The sequence below is a fragment of the Harmonia axyridis genome, chromosome 1 (assembly GCF_914767665.1).
Source record: "Harmonia axyridis chromosome 1, icHarAxyr1.1, whole genome shotgun sequence".
Lineage (NCBI taxonomy): Eukaryota > Metazoa > Arthropoda > Insecta > Coleoptera > Coccinellidae > Harmonia > Harmonia axyridis.
In genome coordinates, this window is record NC_059501.1 from 7772906 (window position 1) to 7790839 (window position 17934).

Below are 17934 nucleotides of genomic sequence, written 5' to 3' on the forward strand. Positions count from 1 at the left end.
TCACTGACGTTAAGTAAAGTAGTTTTGCACTTGCTCCTATAGTTACTTTTGATTAAACAACTATATACAATTCTGTAGCATTTGAAATGATAGGATTTAAATAAAAATATTTCTTTCGGTGATTCATCAGATCGCCAAAAATGAATTGAAAAAATTTATTATAAATAATATTATGGCAAATCCGTTCATTCTGCCATATCTTGTAGAACAAAATCGTGCGGGAATATTTCAGTTTCATAGTTATATTTCATTATTATGTATACTTTTAACTCTCCTGTCATGGATTGATCCATCATCGGTCGAAATTGTGATACAGAAAATCTTTCTGCAAAACAACATTTTTTGAGACAAAAATCACTAAACGATATTCATGGAAATATTCCATTGATTTCGATAAGAAGTCAGTCTTGACGGAACTTCATGTTCGGAATACATTCATCATACCAATAAAAAATTATATTCCCAAAATCATTTGCGAGATATAACTTAGAATTATTTTTTTTTTGGATTTTCAAGAGAAAGAGAGACTATCTTTTCAAGCGAGCAGAATCGGAAAAAATGCTAAAGGAAAAAAGTGTTTCAATGGAAGAAAAGGTTATAATTAGTGATTAATGATTTATGTTCTATGAGGATGGTGATTGTCATAAACTTCTGTATAAAATTTACAGTATTTTATTAGAGAAGGCATACGTGTAAATAAAAACATATTAAACTATGAATTAAACAGTTAATACAATTAACGGAATAAAAAGAATCAATGTCAAATCATTAATAAATCATAATCATTATCAACATCAATGTTCTCTTGTAATGTATTAATTAATTAATATTAATTGTTCATTGTATACATGAACTTTCGATAACTTTTTCAAAATTGAGAAGAATTGAATAAACCCTAAACTTTATTTTCTCAAAATCATTTTATATGAAATGAATTATAAACAAATAGAGGTAGAAGTTGATATTTCAGAAAAAAATCAATTGAAATCTTTGAATTACATAACATTTCAGAAATTTTCAGGGTAGGTTTGGATTTTGAATTTAGCAGTTCCGTGAGTATGGCCGTTTGAGATTTTGTATTCGTATTATTTTTGAAACTGCAGGGTAAGAAATTGTTTGTTGACATGAGAAACCAATTCTAGCATAGACAATTTGGGAAGGATATTTCAAAAAATACTAAATACAGAGTATTTCCATGATCGCATATCGCATTAAGTTGAAATTTGGCTATAAATGAAGGCTACCCATTTCATCCTTTGTGCCAAATTTTGTGCTGAAAGCCAGATCCATAAGAAATTCAAGAAATATATCGAAAAAAAATACCATATCTCCGTGAACACAAAACCGATGGTGTTAAAATTTCAGGATTTTATATGAAATATTAATTTCAAGACCTTTTTGCTAATTTTTAAGGCGATATCATCAGAACCATTGAAAAAGCAATGTGATAATTTTTCATATATATATAAAAATTACCATTTCAAGCTACAAGCAAAATTGTTGATAGCTTTATCAGAACCAAAAAAAAAACAAAATATTGGCAAAAATTTAGTGACTAAAGATAAAATAACAACTCGGTTGTAGATTTTTGTTCGGAAGATTGAATTATGCTGTGAAACGAGATTTGAAACACATCTAATTTTTAATACCTATACATGAATTTGCTCACGATTTCATGCGCAGTGGTGTTGTCAATTATGCAATTATAATTTCACCAAAATGAATTATCGATAATCTAATCAATTCATAAAACAAATTAATGATCTTAATTGACGATTTATTATTGATATAGTCTCGTCCAACAAAATCGTTTTGTTACATTAGCTTAATTTAGATAATCTTCGAATTTCATCTGCAATAAAGTAGAGGTTTAAAACATTATTAAATATAAAGCATCACATATTTTCTGATTCTTTCAACACTGAAAATGGATAAAATCAAAAGTTTTATTCAGACATTTCTGGATTTCATGAAAGTCACCTTCCAAAACCGGCTTTCAATAAATATATACATGAATTTTGTCAGATATGCTCTAGACAACTCACTGTGCTTTCTATAGACAGCAACTTGTCGCGTCGAGGAAGTCGTAATGATGTCATTAGAATCATATTAATAAATTTCTATCGATTGCATCTTATCGTTTGGAATTTCGAAATATTTTATATTTTCTTGGTAAATTCAGCAGAATGTATAACAAAGTTTTCATGAATTATTTACGGTGTGTTTTCATTTTCCTCCATTTCTAAATTGAAACATTTGGTGTTGTAGTGTACTTTTTGTCTTAATTAATTTGAAATGAAAAAATTCTGTAGTTCAGAGAACGCTGAGTTGAACCATACATTTTATAAAGATGTTTATGACATTCACCCCTATCACAGTATATTTTGAATAAATTGAGAAAAAAGTTTTAATTTTATTGAAGAATGGCAAACATCAACTTGATATCACTGTTACAATGTTGGTACTTTTTCATCAATTCAATCAAATTTTATTCCTAAACGTATATCCTTCATTTTTGATATTATCAATCATCATTATCAAGATTCTAAAATTGATGATGCATGTTCGTTGTTACATATTACTTTTAGACTTTCTGTGCTCGTTCCCTAAACAGATTGCTCTAACATTTCGTTAGAAAGTCCATATTTTTCCAATCAAGATCCCGAAAGAGTCTAGATAAATCCGTCCTCGAATTAAAAATTTATTTGTATATAAAAAATTGTTTATGAATCGCTTCATCAGAAATATCACAAATTTAAACAGAATAGAAAAAATTTATTTCTGTGAAAATTTGACATTTTCGGTGAAACAAGATATATCAACATTCTTAGTTAATTGAAGGATAATAATAGAATGCTCATTATAAAATGAGCGTAACTCATAATATTTCGAAGTTTGTAGAAAATATTATTTCGGATACAAATACAAAACTTTAAAATGATGAAGCAGAACTACACAACCTATAAAAGTTTACCCTTTTAGTCAACAATAGATTATTCAATTTACTAATTCAACTACACTTGAAATCCAAAACAGCACCGTTATCTGTTTGTACTGATAGCAGGTAGTAAAACCATTATGACACTCCTTAGAAATTCATGAAGTACTTAGTTAGTGAGGGGATTGATATTTTGGGTTTTCCTAATGACTGATAACAAAGAAATATACAAAAATTGGACGTGGACTATGTATAAGGGTTGATCATAAATTATTCTCGACGAATATAAGCTTGTAAAACTGAAATATTTTTCAAAACAAATTTTACCGATTTATTATTATGGAAGAGAAAGGAAAAGGATATAGGTAATTATTCATATTTTACACTATGATTTATAAACTATTTCCGCTTTCAAAATACAATCTCTACTTCACTGTTTCACCCCTAACGCCGGCCCTGAGGAATCACCTTCTGAAGTTTGTCAAAGTACTTTTGAATCACCTTGTATATGTACAGGCGAAACTTTAATTTGGTTACAAACACGAGATAAATTTATTAGTGATTGCTATTCGTGAGGTATTTTATTTTGAAAATCAAATACAAACAACATTCAAGTTGTTTGTATCTTCTCTGTAATCTGTTATCCTTTTTCGTGTCATCTCACTCAATAGATGTCTAAAATAATTCTGTTCCCTAGATGTTTACGTTGAAATTTTAGCTTTTTACGTTGATATGTTATCGTGTTCATGGACAGTAAAATTAAATTTGCACACGTCATTAGTCAGTTGAACCTTATAGTTTGAAACCATTCAAGGTTCAAATTTGGGAAACTGCAGACCTCTTGTAGAGATGATATGTCATTCTGTTCGAAAGTGAGGTATTGAATTAATAAATGGGCTTTAAAATGATTCAGACCCAAATTAAGTGCTTTTCTCGAGTTTATCTCGAAGTGTGAACCGAACATTGTAATATTGATCATTTGATTGGTATAATGAAAGTTGTTCCTTGATGCAAAAAAAGGAACATATAATAAACGATCCTTATCTGATATATCTCAAATTGTGAAATAACCACTGATATTTCAGTTCAAAAGAAAATCAATAATAATTTTGCTTTTTATAATTTCCTCCAAACTCACAAAATATATCATGAGCAATGAAACAATATAACAATGAATTGATCTAAAATCAAGGTTATTCAAAAAAAATTTCTGGAAATTGAGGACACTTAAACTAATATTGCATTCCTATATAGTATCACCTTTTCAATAATAAATTTTTATGATTTTTGGGTAATGATTTGATGCCTTTTTTTAAGGTTTAGAAATGTATGTATCCGATGGTTTTTGACATTGAACAACTTTTATAATTTCTCTAGATTGCCTTATTTTTCTAGTTTTGAAATGAAGTGTTGAATAAATCGGTTAAAAAATAATCGTTATAATAATGAATCAAAGCATGAATGCGGTATGATTTATAAAAACTATATAGTCACCTACTTGTATGGAATATAGTATAAAGTTTTTAAAGAAACGATAATTCAAAATTATCTACTTATACATTTTTGACTGCTCGTTCCAACGTCTCAATGTCTGCTCTGCTCGAAAAATGAAGTATTCAATTAATTAATGAGTCCTTAAATGATCCAGTCATCAAGTCAATGCATTTCTCGAGTTTGCTGCGAAATGTTGATTTTAAACTCGAAATTCGCACATAAAACGTCGTTTCAGTTCAATAAATTGATTGAAATGGCTGGAAGAATCACCTGATTTTTTTATTTAAAAATCGGAATCTCAACTCTTGTAGCGGTCATTCCTCGAACAGATATCTAAAATCTTCAAACGATAAGATTCGACTCTCTGATAAAAACTCATGGTTCCACTCAATTAGGTCCGTCCGCATCATACCTCTCAAACGGAATATTTACAATCTTGAATTCAATGGATATGAAATTTTGCATTAAGATATAGACTAATTATTGCAAGTTTGAGTCAAAATATCATGTATATCATTCGGCAAAACCATAGAAAATTCAAGAATTCAAGAAATAAAAGAATATTTTGGTGACAACAGATTCAAACGGCTTGAAGTTTGAACTAAGTGCAAAATTTTATGTTAATCGCGTCATCATAACTACAGAAAATTGAATACGGGATACCAATGAAATAAACAGCCATTTATTTCTCTTATGATAAATTTGTTTTTTTTTTAATGATCAAAATGGAACCTCTCAAAAAAACCCTATATTTTAGTGACAACAGATCAAAACGATTTGAAATTTGAATACATACGTATTGATGTAAAATAATAACTCAAAACATGCTGAACATTTCATACTTCATAGGCAAATCGTAAAAACCAAGTGGTCAAGGTTTTGATATTTGAAATAATCACTCGAAGATTAATACTGAATTTCAGGAAAATCATTAGAACTCCTTGTCCTTTTGTGGTCTCACATCAGTGGCGACGCCAGCTTTCAAAAATAGGGCTAACCAAGGGGGAGCCGGATTTTTTGTGGGGTGGCCAAAGTGAAGCGAAATTATAGTTCAGCTAATCTCGTAATTATTTTAGCTTTAGTGTTTCAAATTTTAGGGGGGGGCGGCAGAATTTCAGGGGGGGCTCGGGCCCCCCCTGGCCTTTCCCTAGCGTCGTCACTGTCTCCCGTAGGCGCATGAAAGAACGAGCGCTCAAAAGCTCCTGACATCATGTCAATGTTATCTTGAATTTTTTGCTTGGCTGGGTTTGCCAAAGCATGACGTAACAGGAAATGAATAATTCGGCAATTCCGACTTTGACAAAGGTAGATCCTAATTGGATAAGAATTCCATTGATTGGTTTCCATAGAAATTCTGAACTTCAGGTATCGCTCGATTAACACTTGTCCATTTGGTGTCTGTTTTTGTTGGCCTGTTTCAAAGTAAACAAACCCAGCATGTCTTTTTTGATCCCGACAAAAATGATCAGTGTGAAACATTACACTCCGATGGAACACAGAAATGATGCAAATTTTGAACTTCTGATTATTACTATTCAGTTTTTGCATGGAGATAATGCAAATTTTGAAACGATTTTTATTATTTAATTTTTGCACGTTCTTTGAATGAGCATATTATAATTTGGCGTAAATGCCCTAATTCCTTATTTTCAGACAAGGACGGTCTTAAAAAATAATATTCGTCTCATTGATGAAGAATTTGAAATCAAAATTAATTTTGTCTCTTTGAGCATCAGCCATGGAATGGTTCAAATTCGATGTCTATGTATAATGATTATGGGATCTTCGCAAGACAGTTATAGAAAATGAATAACACATTTAACAAAAAATTCAAACGAAAATTCGAATTTCCATCAACCACATCACATTTTTTATGCTACCCCTGTGAAAATAAAACATTATTTAATAGGAATTTGAATCTTATGGTAACGTTGAAAAAATTATTTCTCAATAAGTTTTAATATAAAATAAGGTTTTCCACAATTTTGATTTTATATTTAAAAGCTATTGGAAAATTTCAATTAAACAGTGCTTTGTTTCATAGTGATAGCATCAAGAATCTGAAAGTTCTGATGGTCAGAGAAAAATGAAAAATTTCAATTTTCTTTCTTATTTCGTAGATGAAAGGAATTATAGCATTGCGTTTTACAGTTTTTTCACTTTTCTCTTAAAAAAAGCTCGAAAATGAGAGATATAGTTCCCGAGATCCTGTCATAGGCCATCGAATTTGTCCACGCTGTATATGATCACGAATTTCAGAATTCAAATATTTTGGTAAAGACAAAATCCATTCAATATTGTTTCTGCAGTTTTTACAAATATAACACTCAATGAATTCTCAATAATTGGAAAAATGCACAATCGATCCAACTAAAATTTGAAATTCAGTTACAAAATTTTGAATTGAATGTTCCTGCCTAATTTTGTGTGGATTTTATGATTGGAAATCAACAAAAAATGTTTATTGGAATTTGTGTATATCAGAATCTATGAAATTCTGTGTGTACATATATGAATTCAAATGAAATTATAAAATTATTTTTCTGGGAAACAATCACTCAAAAATGCTGTAACTATTCCTATTGTTACTTTCGCTGTGATATTTTACACTGAAATTTGTTTTTCACATTGGCGACAAACATGTTTGACTGTTACTTTGAAACAGGCCGACAGCCGCCAACAAAAATGTCAACTGGGGTGTTTCCGAAAGTAACAAAAGATATAATTCCTATGTAGACTAATTATTCAGTTAGGTACTTATTCTCTTGTTGAGATCTAAGGTTGATAAAGTTGACGCAACGGCTCAAGTCATCATTTCCTGTTGTTCAGTTCGGCTCCGAGAAATGATTGTCATCATATTCGATAAGATTTTTTCAGGAAATACATAAATCAAACTCAAATAGATATTAAAATTAATAATCGCATATTTGAATATGCAAAAAAAAATTTTTTAATTAGATATTTTCTCTGCTGTATATTGATACCATATTCTCCAGATTAAGTAATCAATTAAGAACACTTTTCCTCATCCATATCATCTCACTAAACATCTCAAAATATCTATAAAACAAAATTATAATAAATGAATTTGAATACAAGATTATCCATATAAAATTTCGGGAAACATAGTCTTCCCCGCATTTTTCAGCATTTAGAATGAAATGTAAAAGAAATCTATCAATGAATGTCTCTAAATTGAAAGCATTGAAATAATTAATCAGATAATAAAATAGAGAATATGATTTTAAAGCAAAGGAAAAATAGAAATTCCTTATAAATTTTTGAGAGTTCGTTTCTGTACAGATCGATCGCACTTTCATTTCTATACAATTTCTGTATTTTTCGAATCAAGATCCGAGAATTGTCTCAGATGATAGGGATAGCCTATTGAACCCTTGAAGATAACAGAACTGTATAAAGATATAAACTGCTATTCAAAAGTTAGGGAACTCAAGAAAAAATTGATATCTATTATATATTTACTCTGAAATCATTGTTTTAAGTAGCATAGTAAAGTAAGACAAAACTTCAAAGACTGCCTGATATTATGTACTTATTTAAAAAAAAAACAGCATTTGTTCACATATACCTACACATTTCAGAAAATTAAAAATTCAGAATTCCCTATCTTTTGGAGAGCAGTATATATGAGGTATTATTATGAGCCATGTCATTTTGTCGGTTAGTTTATATATCCTGAAATCGGCATAAACATTCGAGTGTTCAGCTTTAAATTCTGCAATGTGCTTGAAATTGTCATTTCAGATAAAAACCAGAAATCTCAACTGCATGGCATTTGTGATTACGAAAATATTTAATTTTTTTTCGATGTTCTTCTTGCAAATTCTATGCTTCTGGATATGCGATCAATATTAAATTTCGAACTAGACTTCAAACTATAATTATACATCCTACTGCAAATTTTTATCTTTATCGAATTTGCAGGTGTGTAATGGAAAAACGAACAAATTTTAATTTTTGAACGACCATATTTATGGAACCCCTATCGGATTTTGCCCATTAATAAACTTAACCGCGATATTCAACTAACCTACCCTGCCAATTTCAAGCTTCCAGGTCATTTTGTTAGATATTTTTAGTGAATATTATAGAAATACCAAATAGAATTTGAGCCCTCAAAAATACTATTTCATTAATTTTTTTTTTGTGCGATGTAGCATGAAAAAAAAATTCAAATTGAAAGTTGTACATGCTCCTCATTGCCAAGACACTTGAAATGAAAGCAGAAATTTCAGCTGCACTTGTTGTTCAGTAAATATTCAACCTGCTCCAGTTCCTCAATTTAGAATATTTGACTTAGTCCATAATTGAGCAATTTATAAATTACTTCTTGAATGCTTTGTAATTAACGTGTTCTTCCACAGCGCCAAAAATGATATAATCAAGGTATTCACGGGCATTGGAATTTCTAATATTCGAGACATGTAATTTCGTCTCTTCTGTGAACTGTGCAGAAATGCAAGAGGCATTCATGAGTATACTAATTAGAAATCGAGCAAAGTCTAGTATCTAGCTCTAGAACAATGTCTCAAATCGATCTAATCTGTAATCTGGGAATCGTATATTCTGTGTCATGGATAGAATCAGAGCCGTCTGGTGCCAAACCCTCTTTTCTCAGCCGCCTGTATAATAAATAACAGTCCAACCAAAATAAACCTAATTCCTTTTTACCCCCGATGTAAGAGGGATAAAATCCATTATGTATTTCACAAAAATGAAAAACAACACTACAAACGCGTAGACCTTTATTTTTCTTGGGGGGTAATCGAGAAACTTTTTTTTAAAACAACGTTTACTCATATCTGAAATATGAGAAAGAAAGGTTTGAAAACGAAGTTTGAACCGAAAATTACTCGAAATTATGGCTTTTTGTGATTCGATTGTTCCTAAATTGGATGTACGAAGAAAAATGAAAAATTCCTTGAATAATTTTAAGAATAAAATGTCCCATACTTGGGCCCGCAAATGCTTTGTTTTCGATATACAGTTTCTTGTAGTCCTACTTTTTTATGATGCATATAACAGTTTATCGAATTTTTATTGATCTTTGCTACAAATTACCAAAACTTATAATTAATTATTTTTTCATCACAGCTCACTGAATCTTAAAATAATTTTAATTTTCCTGAAGATTACTGAAGAATTGTTTGACAAGAACCGACAAGAAACCATAAAGTGTAGTACTGGACCACAGTTTTTTTTTTATTTTTTTTTTCTAAACTACTAGTGTTTCACCGAAAAAAAGTTCTTGTGGAAAGAAGCGGGCACTTTTCCAGAAAAATATCACCCTTTAGATTTGTATTCAAAATGAGCATATCACATGATGAAAACTTTAAATTGGAATATCTATGCCAAATTCAAGTCAAATATCTTGTGAAGGGAAGGTGTTATGATTAAAAATCTTGAACTTTAACATTTTTATCTCGAAAACAAATCATTTCCGGACTCATTTTATAGGACTTTATTTCTCAAAATTATCCGGGGAATCTGACATTTTCGTTTGTACATCCAATTTAGGAACACCCTGAATAGTCAATTCAAAACTGATGTCTTCACAAATAAATTGCAATTTGAATGAAACACATTAAATTGTAAAACACAATACAGACAATTTTTCGATGCGAATTTTGTGAGGAAAATTATACAAAAAACCGAAAACAACGGGTATACCGATGACGAATGCGAAAATCACAGATTGTAAAATAAGGGGGACGCCGACAAAACGGTTAGATAAAGGAAAATAATAAACTTCGGTCATAGACGTGCTCGTAGTGGAACAAAAGTAATCATCTTCGCCTTGGCATTATTTGGAAACCGATGTTTACAAATTCAATATATATGGGAATTTGCATTCAAAACTGTTGAATGCCGAATGTTTTCAGCATGCTAGTGTTAACATTTTTTTTAAAATAAAGATCATGTTGTTATTGATGCTGTTTCAGCAGGGGCGCCGAAAAATTCTTTGCTCCAGGCGCCGAAATCACTCGTGCCGGCCCTGCTTAGGAAGTCAACTATCCATAATGCAAAAAAGTTCTACCTCTTTTACCGAGAGATGAAAAATTGAAAAAACCAACAATTTCAAATCTGTACTAAAAATCAAATTCATTTTGGGAGATATATACCCCCCTTATCCACCCCTTGCGTAAGCCACTGAAGCCCTTCGCAAAAACATTAAACGATTGAAAAATGTTATAATTGATGTAGGTATGAAATGAAAACACTTGTTATATTTCTCTGGAATAATAAGATGAAAAGGGTGAAATGTAAGTTTACATTCATTTGAGGAATCAACATTCTGATTGGGGAATTTAAAATAAAAAATATTCCTGAAAACAAAAGAAAACGTTCATTTTATCAAGAAACAACAGTAGAAATTAAAAACAAATCCCAAGCGACAAAAACTATTTCCTAGCCCTTCCTTTATTTATTATATTTTGACAATTATCCAAATTGAAAACCAGATCCATAATTTCAGGGGCATAATAATTTTAAAACTCCGATTAAGATGAAGATCTAATTCGTTTGATGCATCCATTTTTGTTGAGACGGTAAATATTGAATCATGTCATTCAAAAATGAAACTGACTTTTCAAAACTGCAATATATATGGCAGTCAATTCGGATCAAAGATAGATTTCAATCTTTTTGTTATCGATATAATTTCATAATATTCTTTGCGTAACCAGTAATATTCATTTTGAATTTTCTATGGTTCTAATGTGAAGAGATTAATTGAACTGAATCAAAATTAATAATAAAAGCTTCAAAACATTGATTACTGGTTCAACAACTGTGCCAAATAGAGACGTGTAAGTTCTCTTCAAATTTAGATATCGCAATCAATAAAAAAAAATTGTACAGAAGAGATGAGACTTTTTTGTTAACCCCTGTATATAACAAAAAACGAAGTAACTGAGGACGACATCTTAACAGTTATGTCCCTGCAGAATCAAGTTACAATATAGACAAATAATTGTTGAAATCGACCAAAGGATTCGAGAGAAAATGAACTACAAACTTGGTTGAGATTTGGTCCATTCTTCTAATTTTGCGGGAATGTGTGTATTTATCTGACTGCAAATTTACAATTCAGTCATATCGGTATTGATCATATTATCGAGAGGAAAAGAATTCAGTTGGCTATATTTATGCCACCACTACTGATAATGTCAAGTCTGTTGGTTTATCATTATGATATTCATGATAAAACGACCTAGAAGACAAGTATTTCAATCAGCACACTTGTTTTTAAATCTATAGTTGAGGTAAAGGTTAAATATACAATTTGTTGTTACGTTTAAAACATAGGTCTATCATATCTTAGATATTATTCAAAGGAAAATATTAACGTTTTGGAATGTGCGACATCCAACAATACATAGGTATTGCTTGCAATGAAATCCTTAATCTATTCAATTGAAATTTTATACAACACTCAAGATCTAGAAAAATTGATTGCAATACCGCTATAAATCTTCGATAAAATATATTTGGAACTAAAAGTACAACAAACCTCATGATTTCATCTTTCAACTCATTTGCATTTTTTCCTCGAACGATTTCAGGATTAACAATTAGAAATAATAAAACGAATCCATCAATATCCATAGCGTGATTTTAGTTACATGATGTTTTCATAAATGTTGAATCGCGTGATAAAATAGTTAATTAATCAACAATATACACAAAAGTTTTTTTACCTGTAAAAAAAGTATAAACAAAAGAAATTCCTTATACACAGTAAAATTCGTAAATTGGGACACTACACTTCACTAAAACTCAATTTAACGAAGAATAAAATTTAAAAATTGAAAAAATTCCGCTTCAGTTGTACTGTTTTCAACATAATCTGTATCGTCTTAACACGTAAAGAAATAAATTTGCCTCATGTTGGATATTTATACATCGCTTTCATCCGAGAATATGTACGTGACAGATTGATAAAATATGACGAAACGATTTTTGTTGCAGGAAATTTTCGGTGGTACGTTATTATTTATAATTTATAAGATTCGAAAATTTTTTGATATGAAAAATTTTTTGTTTATATCTATGTTTGAAATTACTATAAAAATGTTTTCAATTTTGCGTGGGATTGGTTCCTGAATACCTCGCGCAGCGGAGGGCTAGTATCAAAAGGGCCCCCAAGTCCAACGAATGAGAAATAAATGAGTTTCCTCATAATTTTTATTCGGATATGAAAATTTATTTAGATAAATACAGGCTGTTCTTAAATTAATATTGTAAATGAAAATGAGCGAGTCCTTGAATAAATTTGGGAAAAATGTCTCATAAACATGTGCCCCCAAACGCTTAGTTTTCGAGATACAGGGTGTTTCTTGCAGTCCTACTCTTTATTCAATCATAATGAGTTAATCGAATATTTATGAATCATGTCCTAGAGTTCGGCAAAATGAACAGCTAAACTAATAATTGATTTATTCATCACAGCTCACTAACTGGACTTTTAAAATTATTTGGATTTTCCGGAGCTGTATAATTTTTTTTCTCAAAACAACAGACACGACGAAATTCTATGGAACATAAAAGTTTAGTAGAAAACCAAACTTCGTTTTAACAATTTTTTGAAAAACGTGGACTTTATTCCAAAAAATATATCACCCTGCAGCATTTGAAATTGGCATATCCCGTGATGTGAATTCTAATTTGCAGTATCAGTGTCAAATTTCAGTTGAATATCTACAGAAGTGTAGATACTATCAGAAAACAATCAAAATTTAACACCGTGTTTTCCAAAAACAAAGCGTTTGTGGTTCCATTTGTGTCTTCAATTTCAGCACCAATAGAATCATATAGGTTAACATGAATATGGCAGCCAGCATTCATTATTATTATTATCTGTTCACCCTATACAGGGTGTTTCAAATTAAGTCGGCACCATTGCTAACTCCGTTATTATTGATGCTACGATGTCGGTTAAATGGGCAAACTAGTAGCATTTTTAGTGGTCTTCTCGATGCCGAAAACGAACAAAAAATATTGACAGTCGCGTTTTCAAAATATTTCATAAAATGAAATTTTTTTTAATGGAACACCCTTTATTTTTTCATGTATTTCGATTCGTTCAACATTCTCAACAACAAAACGCATATCACCTTTCTTCCTAAAGTGGAAAATGAGCGACTTATTTTGAAATATTTATTTCTTTCACTAGTACAAAAATTTTATTTGTTTTGGCGAATAAAGCTCATGATTGTCCAAACAACCATTTTTTGTACTTATACGAATGACACTATTTTGTTAATAATACCAAAATAAGACAGTAAAAGGAAAAAAGTGCGCTGAGATGTGAACTCGTGAAACCCGTGATCATCATGTAGCACCACTCAATCGACACCACTAAGTTATTTGATATTAATAGACGAAACGAAAATTTCCATCTTAAAGCCATTCCGCTAGCCGCATTCATTTTGTGAATCAATAGTGTCAATAGAAGGGCTCAAATATGTGTTCAACAAGAAGGCGGTGTTTTTGACCATTAACTCGATATTTTATAGCGCTTTATCAAATCCGTTTGTTATAATGTTTCTATTAATATAACTGTCTTATTCTCACCTTTACGAAAAAAAGTCAAATGAGCTTTGTTGTTGAGAATGTTATTACGAATCGAAATGCATAAAAAAATATAGGGAGTCCCATTGAAAAAAATATCATTTGATATTGGCTAATCACTAATTCCATCCTTTGAAGTTCCAATAACGCATTAAAATCTTTGTTTGTGAATACATAAATACCTATAAAAATTCTTGATTAATAAAATCAGGTTGTTGAAATGTTTGAAGTAAATTACCGATCTGACTAACAAAAAATTAAAAATTCTGAGGTTTTTTTGCTGGAAAAAAAGGTTGAGTTATTTTGTAACTATTGCACTTCACAATATTTTTATACATATATCCGTTTAAATATAGGTCGAGTGGTAAAGGGTTATTAGGTCTCGAAAATTTGTCCCAAATTTCTACATTCAATTTTAAAAAGAACACATAATTTCACGGTTATTTTTTCAGCACAGATTCAATTAAAAGTATAAACAACAAAATTTGTAATCCAAATGAAATGTAAAGTTAAATGCTCTTCAATAATAGGTACGTAGTCTTCTCATGGGTACATCTAGCAAGTCTTGGATCGTTCGAACAGTCATCTCATTTATTAAAAATACTCCGTCTTAAATATTGCTTGTTTTTCACATCTCTATTTCCTATATACAGGATGTCCCTAAATTGGAGGTATGAAGGAAAATGAGAGATTCCTCAATTAATTTTAAAAAAATAAAGTCTCATAAACAACGCAATTGCTTTGTTTTCGAGATGCATGGTGTTAAAGTTCGTTTTTTTTTTTTGAATTTTTTCTCATAAAACTTTTCCTTCATAGGATATTATACTTAAAATTGGCAAAGATATTATAATTTGAAGTTTTCATCATGTGATATACTAATTTTGTATACAAGGTGGTATTTTTTCTGGAATAGTGCTCGCTTCTCTTCTCCAGAACTTTTTTGAATAGTATAGAAAAATGTTAAAAGAAAATTTGGTCCAGTATCATACTTTTCGATTCCTTGTAGTTTTGTCGTATCTGCTCTAGAAAAAAATTTCAAACAATTCTTTAATAATCCTTACGATAATCCGAATTATTATGAAGCCGTAGTAAGTAAGCTGTGATGTTTTGGTACTTATTCTAGAAATAGGACTACAAGAAACACCCTCCCGGAAACAGAGCATTTGCGGGACCATGTATATAATTTTTTTTTTATCCAGAGGTATCTCATTTCCCTTTGTATCTCCAAAATAGCCAAGAAATGGTCATTCAGGCTATCCTGTCATAAATTTTGAGATTTATAATTTTTTGTCAGAGAAGGTAAGTTGTGAGCATTCAACTAATTTTGAGTGTCACGTGCAAAATAACACGAATAATATCAGTTTGAGCAATATTAAGTAGGAAAAAAAACCAAGTCCGGGAAACCCCACCAACTCATAAATATCACGCACCAATATAAAATGTTATCAGCAAATTTGGCCTTTTTCTCGAATTTCACATTGTCTGGACAATTGTCTATAAATAACGGTCTAAAATTCGTCTTTTCTTTTGAATTAGTAATTTCTCAGAGTGAAGTACTTTTCCATACAACTGCTAATGAAAGTTGCGTTATTTTTATAGAATACCTGGATTTCAAAATTATGTAATGATCATACTGTAGGAAAAATTATTCCTCACGCAGGGCCGGCGTTAGGGGTGAAACAGTGAAGCGACTGTTTCAGGCGCCACTTTTCGATGGGCGGCAATTTAGCCCAGTTTGTGTCCGCCCTTTCATATTTCTGAAAAAAAATCTTTATTCTTGAAAACAACATGAGGTTGCTCCGCTTTGCTGCGTTTATCAACATTCCCTGCAATAAAAATCAATAAGGGATGGAATGTATTTCACAAAGACGAAAAACAACACTTCGAATTACGTGGAAGTTGTTTACACATTCAACATGGAAAATTCCTACGATTCTGAATGCGAAACAAGTTACTGATAAATGCTAAAAGTTTTCAGCTGAACATATGTTTTTTATCCCATTTAGTTTTTGGAGCTATGCATGCCTTACCGCCCTTTGTATCTTGTGGTGTGATAGGTAATCTTTCATCGATCATATGTGATCGATTGTGAATGTGAGAATCAGATATATTACTTACGCATTGTTCATCGGTGTCGAAGAAATTCAGCAATTTATTGTAGGAAAAAATGTCCGAAAAAAAAAGAAATCCAGTGGAAACGACTTTAGAAAGAAACAATTAGCAAAATCGCTAGAGAAATCAAAAATGGCGAATTATCATTGAGGCAGGTGATGTTTTTTGTTAGGAGGGGAGTTGTTTATTGATAGTTTTTCAGCAGGGGCGCCAAAAAATTCTTTGTTTCAGGCGCCAAAATTGCTCGCGCCGGCCCTGTCCTCACGTCACTCTGCCCACACTACGCTTGATAGACCAATGAAATTTGGCTTTTGAAAAGTTGTTTCTATGGAAACGCATGAAATGCACAAAAACTGTTACGAAGGCCATTTTGAATTGAATCAAGTATATTACTTGTATTATTCAAATTCGTGGAGTTGTAGGCAAAGTATAATGTGCAACATGTGGAGAAAGTTGAACTTTGTCCACTTGTTGCATAATATACCTACTATGTCTTATCCATTAAATTAATGCACCTTAAAGCACGGCAATATCTTGGTATTCGAGCTGTTAGATTTGGCTTTTATTTTCAACAACTCTTTCCCGATATTCTATTCCTATTTTCTTCAGTTATTGGGAAATTGTATCCTTAGAAACACTGTGATAGATTTTTCAATGACTTACCAATTATATTTTGGCACTTTCGATTAACTAATAGATAGATTTTTCAATGACTTACCATTTATATTTTGCCACTTTCGATTAACTAATAGATAGCTTTTTCAATGACTTACCTTTTATATTCCTGGCACTTTCAATTAACTAACTTGCACTGTCCACTTAACAGTATACCTCTTCCACTTAGGCAGGATTTAGGCATTGTCAACTTTCCTCGCATTTTGTTTTGCACTGTATATCTTTCTCCGTGAGATATTTTAATTTTCAAAAAGTCGAACTGTTTGAGCTTTAGGCATCTGCACAACTCAAGTATAAATACTACATCTATAAAGTCCAATTTATAAGCCATTATGACATAATCAATTTTGTAAACTGAAGTATCATTGAAAAGACAAATCGTTGAATAAGAGTTCCTTCAATGCCGAATCGGAATTTGATTTTTGAAAATGTTTTCATATAGTTGAAATTGATGACAAAACTTTAATAACATACATTATCGCTACATTATTTACTGAATGGCTTGAATTGATATTAAAAAAACAGTATATTTTACGTTGAGAATATCAGTATTACTTTTCGCAAATTTTATTTGAAATTCTAACTTAATGTCATCTTAATTTCAAAATAATAGTCGAGATCTCAACAATTAGAAAATTTCTCTTTATCCATCAACGTTATAAATTATAAAGAATGACGACAAAATTTCGATTGTGTTCAAGTATTTGTGCATTAAACACTTTTACCTAAAAAATATATTTCAAAAAAGATGGTTCAATGAACAATGTATATTATAATAAGAGTTGTGTCGTCGATCACTCTATCTGATGCTTTTATTTTTCTTGAACAAGAATCCAAGACGTTTCCAATAGTCTTCATTAATATCTCTGTTTATATATTCATGGAAAATATTTGAGGCTGTTATTCAAAAGTAGAGATATTGCTACTTGCTACCTAACTTGTTTTTCAGCTGATTCAAGAGAAGTTATCTCTATTCAAAATCCTATACTTCTTTTACGAAGATAAATCAATAGAAGATATGCTCGCAAAAGGTTTTGTTTGTTGGGAACAACCACCTTTTATCTCCCATAATATTTTTATGGTTCTTGATAATTTTTTCTAATCTGCCACCGAAAGCTTAT

The 17934-nt window shown here is 30.8% G+C and overlaps 1 protein-coding gene across 12 annotated transcripts in view; it reads right to left on the reverse strand.

Annotated features, from left to right (window-relative positions):
- LOC123672945 (homeobox protein HOX3-like) overlaps positions 1 to 12395 on the reverse strand; it is a 57016-nt gene extending 44621 nt beyond the window's left edge. For 2 of the 12 annotated variants that reach the window (XM_045607827.1, XM_045607421.1), the window contains exon 1: positions 12154 to 12378. The gene's annotated coding sequence lies outside the window, so the exon portion shown is untranslated. Of the gene's footprint in view, positions 1 to 12153 lie in introns of all 12 variants that reach the window. The other 10 variants (XM_045607866.1, XM_045607642.1, XM_045607344.1 and 7 more) reach the window with 9 other exon arrangements.
- Between the last annotated feature and the right edge of the window lie 5539 nt (positions 12396 to 17934).